We start from the raw sequence: 12,578 nt of genomic DNA, 5'->3' as shown, positions 1-12,578 counted from the left end.
GGTATTTATGATATTTTCTGAGGTTTAATCAACAAATTTTTAAGTGATTAAGCATTGGGCCATCTTTTACCATTACATTTTTGTTCAGTTGAGTTTATAAAATGAAAAATCAAAAGAGTGAACCTTTTTTTTTGGTTTCCTAAGTGGTTTTTGTATTAATAGAAGAAAGCTGTTTAGAAATACAAATGAGGGCATTCCTTCAAATTAAAAAAAAAAAAAGGAGGAAAGGAAAAACAAAATAAGGCCTACAATTCGGCCATGCAAATCAGAAATAGCCTTCCTGGCCATTACAGCAGCTTCAATATAAGTAAAGACAAATCTAAGGACTTGGTTTCTCAAAGAACAGTCCTTGAACATTTAAACTGCCCAATGCACAAGTTGGAGGAAAGTGCTGACTGTAGGTACACGCCAGCCAATACGGTCCCTAACACACTGTCAAACCTCTGAAGCAAAGGAGCATGAGGTGATCAGTTGAATCAATAGGTCTAAAGCAGTTATAGCAAACAGGAACAACACATATGCCCCTCTTCTGCAAATTAATCAAAGTTGGCCAAAATTGTGGTGACAAGAGCTTAGAGAATTCCAAAGGTGGTCAAGCATATCATCAGAAGGTTTAAGCCAAGTACCATCATCAATTAGACTCTATTAGTGCAGATAAAAGAGAGTCCTTCCTTAAACCCAAAGGAACCTGAAAGTAAATTATTCTTGAACCAAGGATCATTGAACGCATTGTTGAGATTTTTCTCTCTTGTAATCTGGAATTGTACAGATTGTATAGCTGTAGGATTGACTAATTTGTAGGTAATTAATTTCTCAATTCTTGTATAATTAGTTACCTAATTTGGCTAAGTTTTATTCTATAAATTGTATCTATCCCCATCAGTGAATAATATCGAAATACAATTTTTAATATTGAAACCTTGAAACCCAGAAATCCAAGTCACTGTTCCACAACAAACAACCAAACCTCTTGAATCCTTTGAAAAAAAAGAAAAAAAAAAATCTCTTTGAAACCTTGAAACCCAGAAATCCAAGCCGTGGTGCTGTCCGTGTCGCTGTGCTGTTGTCTTAGCGATTTGTTGTTGTTGTTGTTGTTTTTTTTTTTTTTTTTTTTTTCTAGTGTCGTAATACACTATCTTATTGTATTGAATCAGAAGTTGTCAAAAAAAAAAAAAAAAGAGTGAAAAAAATATTGAATCATTTAGGACAAAATCAGTTCATATTGCTGTTCAATTTGAAGGTGTTTTTAATGCAGTGATTATTCTTATTGAATCAAATTATGACGTTTGGTCCCAACTGATGGAGATGTACATTGCTGAAAGGGAAAAACTCTCCTATATTCGTGGCAAGACAAAGCCACCTGTTCAATCAGAAGATGGATATGAAAAGTGGTATGCCAAAAATTAGAAAGTGAAGAGGTGGCTATTAATGTCCATGACTCCAGAAATTATGAGGCGTTATTTATGCTTACTCACTGCCCACGAAATTTGGAATGCTCTATCAAAGGCCTTTTATGATGGGAATGGTGAGTTGCAAGTTTTCGCCTTGAACCAAAAGGCCTTCACCACCAAACAAAATGGAAAATCTCTATCTGAATATTATGGAGACCTAATCGAGGTGTTTTGAGAATTGGACCATCGAGATAAAGTCGTCATGAAAGATCTTGATGACTTTGAAGCGTATCAAAAGTCTATCGAGTGACTAAAGGTTCACATCTTTCTTGTCGGATTAGATGGTAATTTTGAATAAATTCATGGAGAGATTCTACGCAAAGATCTAGTTCCAGACTTGGAAGGATGCTACTCTTTGGTTCGACGAGAAGTGGTATGTCGTGCAACTCTGAAAGGGGAGTCCGAAAATTCTAAAGCTTCAGCCATGATGGCTCGAAACCGGTCTAATCAAAACAGGTAGGACCGTACTAGGCCTAATCAACCTAAAGCCACCAACGATGCAGACAAGTCTATCTACAAATGCACCCATTACAATCAGACTAGTCATACCAAAAGCCGCTGTTTCGAACTTGTGGGATATCTGGAATTCTGGGATCATAGCCGTTGGAAGAAAAATTCGAAGAAAACCTCCACCACAGCAATTGTTGAAACAAAGACAAAGGATGATGTTGCTGAAAAGGCCTTGGGGTTGGTAGTAACTGTAGATAATGGTGGTAAGGTTGTAAATATTTCTACACTTGTTTCTAATAGTGCATAGATAATTGATTCTGGTGCTACAGATCATATGACATTTGATTCTAGACAGGTCTCACCTCTTAATCCGTCATCACAAAAATTTGTTTCTATTGCCAATGGTACTTCGACCCCAGTTACTGGGGAAAGATCTTTGACCCTCACTAATAATCTGAATTTAGATTCTATTTTAGTTGTTTCATTTTTAGATTATAACCTTTTGTCAGTTTCCCAAATAACCACAGCTTTATCTTGTGTTATAATTTTTTGGCCTGATTTTCGTTTTTTTAAGGACATCCAAACAAAGTAGACGATTGGTTGTGGTATTAGGCAAGGGAAGCTATATTACTTAGACTTGATGTTAAAAAGTTTTGACACGCTACGACAAGCGTTGACAGTAGATGGTTCTGAGGAGAAAAAAAAAGAAATCTGAAATCTGGCTATGGCATCAACGTTTGGGGCATGCTTCCTTTGGTTATCTGAAAAAATTATTTCCTAGTTTGTTTGCAAAATTTGATGCTTCAAATTTTCGCTGTGATAGTTATAAACTAGCAAAGAGCCACCGTGCTTTGTTTCTATTATGTTTGAGTAAAAGTCCACATCTGGTTATACATTCTGATGTTTGGGGTCCGTCCAAAGTCACTACTTTAGGTGGATCACGTTGGTTTGTTACTGTATCAGGATGATCTGGTTGTACTTGATGAAGTCCAAAGGTGAAGTGAACTTATTATTTCAAAAGTTTCATAAAATGGTTGAAACTCAATATAATGCACATATTTAGGTTCTCCGTAGTGACAATGGTAGAGAATATCAGAGTTTTGACCTTCATCAGTATGTGGAAGTACATGAAACTATTCATCAAACCACTTGTTCCAATACACCCCAGCAGAACGGGGTTGCAGAGCGCAAAAATCGACACTTGTTGGAGGTTGTTCGTGCTTCATTGATAGAAGCTCATATGTCGTTATCGTATTAGGGAGAAACACTTACCTCTGCAGTAAATCTAATCAATTGAGTACCTTCTAACTTTATTGACTTCCGGAAACCATTGCAGGCTCTCACTGATGCAGTTGTTGCCTCATCCGTCCCAAGTTTACCTCCTCATGTCTTTGGTTGTGTAGTATTTGTATACCTTCATAAGCATTAACGCAATAAGCTAACTCCTCGAGCATTGTAATATTTTTTTCTCGGATATGCTACTCATCAAAAGGGGTACTGCTGTTATCACCCTCCAACTCGATAAATGTTTATCACAATGAATGTTGTCTTCCATGAAGACTCGATGTATTTTTCCTCCGAGGCTGAACTTCAGGGGGAGTACCAGAAAAGAATTCAGACTCTAGATTATGATTTTCTAAACTATGATTATCACACTTTTGAGGAAGGCGAATCCCCTGAATCCAGAGACTATGATATGGGCATAAGCTTAGATTCTAGTGGTGATGACTCACAAGTTGGACCAGCCAATCAGGAATTGGGCGAATTGGATTCGAGTGGTATAAGTTTGTATCAAAATGGTGATGAACTCCCAGAAATGGAAAGTATGGCCCCAACTCCACCATCATCCGAGTTTGAGTCCCTCGCAACTGATATATCAAACCAATCACTTGCTGAGGATGTTCCTGATTTAGTGCCTGAGCCAATCAGAAAACAATTACGACAACGTCACATTAGAGGTATTCCTAAACCCACATATAAACCAGAACTTTCTAGTAAAGTTAAGTATCCCATGAGTCATTATGTGTCGAACCATCGTTTGTCAAAATCAAATTTGTCATTTGTAAATCAATTATCTACTGTATCTATTCCTAATAGTGTGCATGAAACCTTAGCTGACCCTAGGTGGAAAGCAGCTATGAACGAAGAGATGAAATCTTTGAAAAAAAATGAAACTTGGGAACTGGTTGATCCTCTACCAGGAAAGAAACCAGTTGGATGTCGATGGATTTACGCTGTGAAGTATAAAGCCGATAACAGTTGAACGCTTTAAAGTGAGATTAGTGGCAAAAGGTTACACCCAAACCTATGGAATCGATTACACAAAGACATTCGCACCTGTAGCCAAAATTAACACAGTTCGGGTCTTGTTGTCTTTAGTTGCGAACTTAGATTGACTATTGCAACAATTTAATGTTAAGAATGCCTTTCTGCATGGGGAATTATCTGAAGAAGTTTACATGGATCTCCCACCAGGATGCATGATACCCGCAAAACATAGTCAGAAGGTATGCAGGTTAAAGAAATCGTTATATGGGTTGAAATAATATCCGAGAGCATGGTTTGGAAGGTTCACAAAGTCTATGATAGCCTTTGGCTACTGTCAGAGCAATTCAGACCACACTTTATCCTGAAGAAACGACAGGGTAAGATAATTGCAGTCATTGTATATGTGGATGACATGGTGGTTACAGGGAATGATTCTGAAGAAATGAAGGCTCTCAAGAATTACTTGTCCAGGGAATTCAAAATGAAAGATCTAGGTCCTTTGAAATATTTTCTTGGGATCAAAGTATCTCAATCTAATAAAAGAATCTTTCTATCTCAAAGAAAATATACTTTAGATTTATTACAAGAGACTAGTATGACAGCATGTCAACCAGCTAATACACCAGTGGAAGAAAGACTGAAGTTATGTGTTGAGTCAAACCAAATACTTACTGATAAAGGAAGATACCAAAAACTTGTAGGGAGATTGATGTACTTAGCACACGCGAGATCGGATCTGGCTTATGCATTGAGTATTGTTAGCCAGTCTATGCATGATCATGGAGAGCAACATATGAATGCAGTTATGCGCATTTTGAGGTATCTGAAATCTGCTCCTGGAAAAGGAATTTTGTTCACAAATAGAACTGATTATCGAAGCATAGATGCATATACTGGAGCCATAGATGATAGGCGATCTACCTCTGGTTACTTTACTTTCGTAGGAGGTAATCTTGTTAAATGGAGAAGCAAGAAACAAAATGTTGTTGCTCGCTTAAGTGCAAAAGCTGAATTCAGAGGTATAGCGCTTGGACTTTATGAAGCATTATGGTTAAGACTTCTCTTACGAGATTTGGGTTATCTACCTAGGCAACCGATTCGACTATATTGTGATAATAAAGGAGCATGTGATATTGCCCATAATTCAGTTCAACATGATCGCACGAAGCATGTCGAAATAAACAGATTCTTTATTAAGGAGAAGTTGGATGAAAAAATTGTAGAGTTGCCTAAGATTCAATTTGAGGATCAACTAGCCGACATTTTCACCAAAACAGTCTCAAATCGAGTGTTTTCAAAGTTTTTAGACAAGTTGGGCATGTGTGACATCTATGCACCAACTTGAGGGGGAGTGTTAAGATTTTTCTCTCTTGTAATCCAGGATTGTACAGATTGTATAGCTGTAGGATTGACTAATTTGTAGATAGTTAATTTCCCGATTCTTGTATAATTAGTTACCTTATTTGGCTAGATTTTATTCTATAAATTGTATCTATCCCCATCATCAGTGAATAATATTGAAATATGATTTTTAATTCCCATATTTTCCTCTGAATTGAAGACGCATTCCTATTTCACACTCTGAATTCCAAATGGTGCATGATCTGAGCCCTTACATTGAGTATTTGAATCCACAGAGTGAATGAGAAGATTTCTGAAATAAATTCCACAGAGAGCATTTCTGTCCTTGCAAATAATCCCATAGAAGAAGGCACTTAGCAGTGTTGTCAATCTCTTTAACCTTCCTGAGACCAAAGCAATGAGAAGATGAATCTTGTTAGCATTATTCTTACTGCCCCGCAAAAAGCTTTTAATGTTCTTAGTATGCATGGCAAACACTGAAGCAGAAAGGGAGAAAACAGAACACTGGCCAATAATATAATAAAGAATTTAAAACTGACATAAAAGAGAGAAATTTGAGGAGTTCTGGTCAGATACTCTTTTATTTCTTGTTTGATGAGAATAATATTCACTTATATTAACTTGGAAGTGGAATTCTTGGTGGTGTTATATTTCAGTTGTTATATATGCCTCCCGGGTAGCAGTAGCACAATGCCTTATCACAACTTTACGCGCATAGAAGTTAGCATAATGGACTTGGCATCATGTCGAGCAAGCTGGTGAAAAACCTTAGCTTAAAGTCACCTTCTTTTCTCTATTATTTGTTTGCTATCAGAGGACAAGCTGCATGCAATTATGTCTACATCTACAATTGAACTTCTATTATGCATTAACTGACTTTGATCATATCCATATATGTTTTCAGTCCTTTTAAAAACTAAACATGTGAAGCAGATATTATTATAATCGAAAGTTTCTAGCAGGTTTTAATCAAAAAAGTAATGACCGGTCTTATCCATATCTCACCTGATAACACTTGCAGGTTCCTGTTGTGATGTATGGTGAGAATGGTTACTTTCCTGGGCTCGCTTCACCGTTCAAGGTAATGGAATGTAGTTATCTTGAATCAATTTTTTTGCTATTATGTATTGCTGCATTGCTAGTAGTCTTATGTTGGCTTACTAGGTTTGTATGATTATTTAACTTAGGGTAAAGTGCACAAAACTCTTGTACTATTCTCCTTTTGCAAATAATTTCCTGAACTACAAATTGCCCTCTTGAACTATTAATTTATTACAACTAAGGACAAACTCATTACAAAAGACTATTTTACCCTTCCTCATTAAATTTGTCGTTTCTTGTTAAATGATTTTATTATCTTTTCTCTTATGTAAATATTAATTATACTATTTAGCTCAATTTTATTATTAGTATCAATTTACAATAAAAATGAAAAGAAAAAAGAAGATTTGTAACTACCATTTTCTAAAATGATTAACTTATTATTAAAATTTCACTATTTATAATAAAACTTATTATACTCATTTTAAACGTTTTATCATAAAAAAAAATACATTCTTTTATATACAATATATAATTTAATAAATTACTTAAATAAAACATACCTTCTTTTTAATGCTATATATTCATAAAAAATTAAGAAATTACTTAAATTGTTTTAAACTTTCTACTTAAGATTTTTATTAAAAAAAATTAGAGGTAAATTTATGCAAATTTAATAGAGAATATGTCATCAATTTAGTATGAATTTGTTTCATAATTTATTTCAATAAGAAAAATAGATTTAGTGTAATTCAATAAGAAATGGTATTATGGTCATTTAATGAAAAACAGTTTAGGCATTGAGGCATTTAGCAACAAAATGTGATAGTTCAGGGGGTATTATGCACAAAATATATTTCAAGGGGTTTTGTTTGCAAATTCGGATATAATTTAGGGGTTTTATTTTGCACTTAACCCTTTAATTTATTATGTAATGAATGGTTTCATGGTTTGGTTGTGTTCTTGTAGAAGTTGTAGTTATAAATTATAATGCATGGTGGCCCATTTGTTGTTGGGCTTGGTTTGATGTTATTCTTGTGGAAGTGGTAGAAACAATACGTGGTGGGCTATTTTTTTTTTTTTTTTTTTTTTTTTTTTTTTTTTTTTTTTGAACTTTTTACTTGGTGGGCTATTTTCTTGAAGTTCTTTTATGTATTTGCTGGGCCATTTTTTGTTGGTTTTTCAAGTACAAATTGCGAAACCGATTCGATCTTTGACAGGCTGATCAATTCGGATTGGTTCTTGGAACCGTGAGAATTGGAATGGCTCCAATGTTTCTTAAAAGCCGATCCAATTTGAATCACGTGCATCTCTAGCTTTTTCACTTTCGCTCAAATTTAAATATAATAGTTTGACGCACTCTTCAGGAACTAAGCCACTAGATTATTTGTTGCTAAGCTAAGATGTTGCAATTTTGTTAGATCGCCAATTTTCAAACAAATGTTGTCTAAAAGTATTTTACTGCCTAAAGCAATGTCGAACAAATGGGCCAGATATTTTATATTCAAACATATTCAAGTCGAAGAGCTTGGTCAATTTACCAATAATGGGATGGAATGGATCCGAAGACTTAGGTATGTTTGGTTCAATTTTCTAATAACAGCATTAGGAGGGGCACAATATTAGACTAAAGAGACTAGTGAAACTCTCTCTGCCCAATATTCTACATTTCATAATGTTCCAAGTTTGTTTTCCAAAGAATGACAACGAACACAAAAAAAACTTCAACAACACACTTAGTTATGCCCTATATTGACTTCTTCCGGTTACGAAAAGACGTATACATGTTACTGAATAAGAGGCACTTAAATTTGTCTTACGAGGCTCAAGATAAGTAGGACAATAAAAACTAAAAAGATGCAAAAATGCTCAAGAAGCTGAAGATTCGATATCAAACAGTTGTCCTATTGTAATCATGTCAAATGGATTTCGCAGAGTTGGCCTTTGTTTTGATAGCTCTGTGGAGACTTTTCCTATTGTTGGCCGAGATTGCGGACTGACATGCAAGCATGCAAAAGCTAGCTTGGTGATAAGGACTAATTCCTCAGCCACTTGTTCCGTTGGAGGTGAAATACGTTGGTCCAACACATCTTTTAGGAGTATATCTCGGACAAGCAATGTCAGTGCTGGTGGAGGAGGAGGAGGGGGTGATGGTGGTGGTGGTGGTGGTGATGATGTTATTGTTACTGTTGCGGCTGATGATGATAGAGAGGAGATGAACTCGCCTGGATGCTTTCCCATGATTATTTCGAGTGCCAGCACTCCAAAGCTATAAACGTCGCATTTCTCATTCACTTCCATTGTGTAAGCAAGTTCTGCAAGGCAATGAAAAAGGACAAGAGAAGTAAAAAGAAATCTGCCAATGCTTTTTTTTTTTTGAACAATCATTATTTAAACCGCATAATTATATATTACAAAGAAGTGAGGATGTAGTGAAGGTTGAGGATGACAAGGTACAAAAAATTGAACATTTTCATAATTTAAGCTTAATGATATATTATGAATGAGAAATTGGAGATGATGTTAATCATAGATGAACACAGGATGGGTAAAATGATGGACTGCATCTAGTATATTGTGCGTTGGGCATATCCAGTTACGATTGAAAGGGAAGTTAATATAGAAAAATTATTAGATCCGTTGTTCTTTATGAAATAGAATGTTGAGCATCTAGGAAACGACAGATGCATAAAGTAAGTGTGTAGGAAACATGAATATTAAGATGGATGTGCAGTAAGAGAATAAAAGTAAATTAGAAATGAACACATTCATGGCATGTGATACCCCTAGATTCTAGAGCCACGGGTGATCAAGTCCGAGCACAGAATACAAGGGATATCAAACAATTAATATTTAAATAAGCATTGGAATACAAGATGAATTAAGAATAAATAAATAAGCTGAAAAGAAAACTAAATAAATAATCGTCAAATAAAAATAATTAAAAATCCAATAATAAAATTCTCCAATCCTCTGATACCAGTGATTAATTAAACTACAACTCGGGAATCCATATTGTGGACCCCTAATAATATCCTAACTGAAATAAAACTAATAATTAAACCATGAAGAAGAGTCCTACGTAGAGTCGGAAGAATGAATGACTGTCTCTACTTGGCACGAACAATCTCTAAGACTGGAACTGACGAACACCTGAAAAATAATGGTGGGTCAGGCCCACATACAAGTTCTAATCTATTACATCCCAAACAGAGACCCGATACACGTACGTATCTTAATTAATTCAACAATATCTAAATAGTCCATATATAGATATATGCACACTAAAGGAACCTCACTAGATTATAGAGTTGTCTCAACCTGAATAGTAGGCAACATGCAAAACGCACATATAGTGGGCATGAGTACCTAGGCCTACCAGGGTACACAACTACACTATATCTAGCTACACATCCCTGGCAATATACGCACCCTAACCACTGATCCTGAGACTCAAGCTCATATCATGGCGTATAATTATATATTTAAAATCCGTCTTATCCAACCATCAAAATAAACTATCCAATTATTATTTAATAAAAATATGTCATCCAACTATTCCGTTGACCTGACACGAATAAGTAGGACTTAACACTATGGTTAATCCGTTCCCTTATTAAAAATAGGTAGGACTTAACTCTTAAGTTAATCTGTCCCTAATATGCACCCATCCCATAATGGTGCATTAATCCATATCATAACCAAATAAAAATTTCTAATCCAAGGATAATATAATTAATATTTACATCTAATAATCCAAACAAACATGATATAATCATATATACATCCTTTGCATTTTCTTGAGCAAAAATATCAATTCTAAGTAGCATGCATTTAATTTACATCACAAGAAATTAACATGCATCTCAACTAAATTATACATCTCTATGTTCTGATTAAATTAATTTAAATCTAAACACCTGACTAAAATAATTTAATCCAACAATATTTAATTAATTTATCCTTTTAAAATTAATTAAATTCCATACTAAGCATGTAAACTTAAATCATGCATTCCAATTCTTAATGATTCTAATTGAATTAAATAAATATTTAATTCTGATCCATCAATCAAAAATAATAAATATTAATTTAATATTCTACCATTAATCAAAATAACATTTAAAAATATTTAATGCATAACTAATCATTATTATTATTTTTTTCCATGTACAAGATTCATTCCTAACACATATAGAATATCAGTTTGTAGTTGTTGCTTGTTTTCCTCCTCGTGTAACGTGTGCCTTATGAAGACAAAGCAATAAAATAAGTAAAATTTCAATTACAAACTACAACAAACAATCTGGTGCACTTAGTTGCATGTGTGGCGGCATAGTATTTTTTTTCTTTTCTCATTCGGCGTGCCCAGTCTATTAAAGAAACAAAATTTTTAATTCCATAATTATGGTAACAACTGAGTCTTGCCAACACAAATTCACCCCGTTCGGCACGCCCTTTTGTTTTAAAACAACAATTCAATATATATATCCCAACTGATTCACACTACAATTAATTCATGTGAAAAAACAAATAGATAAATTAAATTAAAACCAAGATCAGTGCTAAATTCGGTGAAATAAAAGAATTAAATCCAATTATTAAAACATGAATTTTAAATTATAAATTAATTCATAAAATTTGATCCAATTAATTTATTTACAGAACCTATAATTAATCTAGCATGCATAGGATATGAATCAAAGGAGAAGAGAAGAATTAAAACTTGCCTTTAGGGATTTGATAAAAAACCCTAGCCTCATTCTTCCTTTTCCTCTTACTTCGTCTTCCTTCTTTCTCTCTCTAAAATAAATTACGTGATTTATTTTCTAACCCCTTTTTCAACCCTAGAGTTATATATTTATAAACAATTAAAATAACCCTAATCATTTTCCCTATCCAATCCCAACTAATAATAAATAAAATAAATAAAATCTAAATACTAAAAAGGTAACTAAAATAAATGGTACGTATAATCTATGTGTAATCCTTTTTATATATAATATATAAATATATATGACTTTCCTTATATATATATATATTTATTTATTTATTAAATATACATATACATGGGTAATTATCCGTACCCATTAAACCCCTTATCCAAGTAGTCCATGGAGCCCAATTAGTTGGTCCATTACTACTATCCATATCCAATTCCTTAAAAATATGAAAATAAAAATAAAATAAAACAATTAAATTCCTAAATAAATACACATCATCACACACAATTTCATTTAAACAATTAAATCAATTAACACATTTTACAAATAATTAAATTAATTAAACAAATAAACAATTAGCCAAGAAATCAACTAAATAATTAAATGCAATTAAAATAATTTTTTAAAAAATACCGAGACTATCCTTTTAAAATCAGGGTATTACATTCTTCCCCCCTAACAAAAGGAATTCCGTCCTCGGAATTCGCCCTTACCTTCTTCCATTATATCTGGAAACTGTGAGCGAATGACATCCTCTTGTTCCCAAGTAGACTCAGCCTCATTATGGTGACTCCACTGGACACGCACTAACGATATGACTTTATTGCGAAGAACATGATCCTTACGGTCTATAATGCGACACGGTGGCTCCACATAAGTTGCATCCGGTTGCAACTCAATCTCACCCACATCTATGTGCTGATACCTATCTTCATCGCGCAGAAATTTTCGCAACATGGAAACATGAAACACGTTGTGGACGCGATCTAAATGATCCGGAAGCGCCAACCGATAAGCTACAGCTCCCACGCGATCGGTAATCATGAATGGACCCACAAACCGTGGTGATAACTTCCCTTTCTTCCCAAAGTGCATTACACCTTTCATAGGAGACACTTTGAGTAGAATCTGATCCCCAACCTGAAACTCCAAAACACGAGTACAACGATCCGCATAACTCTTCTGCCTACTCTGAGCAGTGCGCATGCGATCCCTAATAAGAGCAATTTTCTCAGAAGTATCCTTAATGAACTCATGACCCAAAAATCGGCTCTCGCCAACC

The sequence above is a fragment of the Cornus florida genome, unplaced genomic scaffold (assembly GCF_030987335.1).
Source record: "Cornus florida cultivar Cherokee Brave unplaced genomic scaffold, ASM3098733v1 CherokeeBrave_3.0.0_Hap2_Chr09, whole genome shotgun sequence".
NCBI lineage: Eukaryota > Viridiplantae > Streptophyta > Magnoliopsida > Cornales > Cornaceae > Cornus > Cornus florida.
The sequence above is the reverse complement of the archived record's forward strand: the minus strand, read 5'-3'. Positions refer to the sequence as shown.